The sequence below is a fragment of the Candoia aspera genome, chromosome 1 (assembly GCF_035149785.1).
Source record: "Candoia aspera isolate rCanAsp1 chromosome 1, rCanAsp1.hap2, whole genome shotgun sequence".
In the NCBI taxonomy this organism is placed as follows: Eukaryota; Metazoa; Chordata; class Lepidosauria; order Squamata; family Boidae; genus Candoia; species Candoia aspera.
The window spans coordinates 65,446,748-65,449,408 of record NC_086153.1 but is presented as its reverse complement, the minus strand read 5'-3'; positions in this window follow the sequence as shown (position 1 = coordinate 65,449,408).

Genomic DNA, 2,661 nt, shown 5'->3' with positions numbered 1-2,661 from the left:
TCTGCCCATTTGATTTTAAACAAAAACATGAAACTACAACCAAAATCATAAGACTTACAAGTGGGCAAGTGATTACATACGAAGTAAAACTTAACACGGATGGTATTTATTTATTTATTTATTTATTTATTTATTTATTTCTCAAATTTCTAACACCACCCATCTCCCCCCAAATAGGTGGACTCTGGGCGGTTTATTATATAACCCTACATATACCCTGGGTGGTATTTCCCTTCTAGCGCTCCAAGATTGCAGGAGAAAGATATTCTTGTACACCTCTTATTTTCTGGCAGGTTTAACAAAAATCACAATTTTTTTCTCTCCTAATTCATAGAAGTTAGAAGTTACATTTTTCTGCCTTTTTATTGCTTGCTTGGAATCCCATATTATTTTGCTTGTTCCACCAAATCACAATATTGCTTTGATAATCAGGGAATCTTTTGCCAACAGCATTTGAATGTGGCTCCACCTTCAGCCACTAGAGGGTGGGAAAAAATTAATATGCTTACTAAGTATACCACTACAGAAACTGTCCTGAAAATCAAGCTGTAATTAACCCAAAAGCTCAGCCAAGCCACTGGGGTGGCAGTCCTGATTCCTTAATCATAGCTGCACGTAGAGTATAGTCGAAACCTAGTTTATGTATACTGTATTGGGTAATATTTAAGAAAAGAATAGCTATATTAGTCAATTTAAGGAAAGGAAAAAACTGTTGTTTTCTAAAGATCGTTGAAATACAACTCCCACAAATCCATATTGTTGTTGTTCTTTTATCCTGCCTTTTTATATATATACTGTATATATATGTGTATTTGTGTGTGTGTGTTATGTTATATATATATACACACACACACACACACACATACAGTATATGTTATATATATATATACACACACATACACACACAGTATATGTTTTATATATATATATACATATATATATATATATATATATATATACACACACACACACACACACACAGTATATGTTATATCTATGTTATATATATATTATATATATGTATGTATGTATCAAGGCAGTGAGCATACCTAATATTCCTGCCTCCTATTTCTCCACAACAACAACCCTGTGAGGTGGGTTGGGCTGAGAGAATGTGACTGGCCCAAAAGTGCAGACAATAGTCAGGAATTATTTTTTTAAAAAGTGTTATGCAAGATCTTTAAGGGATAACCCTGTCTTTAACAGGACCAACCAAAAGGCCAAAAAAAGTAGGGGGAAAACTGTTTGCAAAAATTCTTCATTACATTAGGAATACTAAAAATAAAGGGGGGGGGAATAAAAAGAGTGAAATAATTCTACCCATGTGCTTTTTATTATGACTGACATGTATCGTATGACTATTGATGCTAACAATATTTTTGAACCCGAACTGAGAAGCAAAGATGATGATACATTGTCTTATTTTTGCTAACACAACGGTTGAAGGCAGTGCGACATCCCCATCTTGCCTGCAGAAAAGCCTTGACTGGCGGATTTTTAAAATCTTTTATTTAACCTTCCTTCAATAAGCAGCCTAAGACCATGATACTTCTATATAATGAAAATGGTTCATTTAATTCAACCACCCGGCTAAAAGGATGATGCTGTTTATGCTACAAAAAAAAATCACAGCAAAACCATAAGTTCAGTGCAGCATGTTATAATCATATGAATGATACTGAAACAGAATTGCACATAGATCAATTATTTGGGAAGAATGGAAACTTGGGTTACAGCAGTCTCAAGATGGATGCAAAATGAACTTCAATTGTTAGGAATCTCATATAAAGTTCTGTTGTGTCACCCATGTAGTCTTAATTATTGGGCTAATGGATCTCTGTCAACCATTATAATGGTTTATATAACCCACTGCTGGGTTCATGCAACACAAACCTGGTGTGTAAACCCAGCTAATCAGCAAATAGAAAACATCTGATACTGGCCTATATTCTTCACTCTTTTTTGTGCACTCATATCTGTCCAATAAACAATATTTGTTCCTTTGACCATTAAATGAGTGGGCAGGGGAAAGGCACTCAGAGTTTGCAAGCCTGTGGAATTGTACATGGTTTGGTAGGGAGGGGATAGGTGCCTCATGCATTTTTACGAAGACTATATTTTTCGATTTGTGATTTTAGGGATGATTACAAAAAAGGCCCACCTTCCTTTCCTTCCTTAGTATATTTGTTTTAAGATTGTCATCTCTAATTTCTATTTCAGAACAAATAAACATTATAAGCAATAAGAAAGAATCACAGATAAACTGAAGATATATTCATTTTTAGGTAAACTGGAGGTATATTCATTTTTAGGAGAAAATGGGAGGTTTCTCTTTTTTTCTCTCTGCTTAATTACCATCAGTAATAAAAAGCTAATAGATAGTATGTTTCTTCTTGTATGGAGCTGACCATGGCCATTTCTGAAGGGACCTGAGCTAAGGGCACTAACACTACAGCTTTTCCTTTGCTTGGAAGCCAAAGCAGGATGGATTGGCTAGCACGAACTCCATTTGCTGGGGGTTTCTTCTCTGAACCATAGCACATAAAGCCTCATGAAATATTTCTGTGGCAGATCAACCATTCAGACATCAGCCTCTTGATATGAGCTTAACTTTTTCTCTTGACTGTAATGGCTGTGAATGAAAGAGTGGGAGAGGCTGAC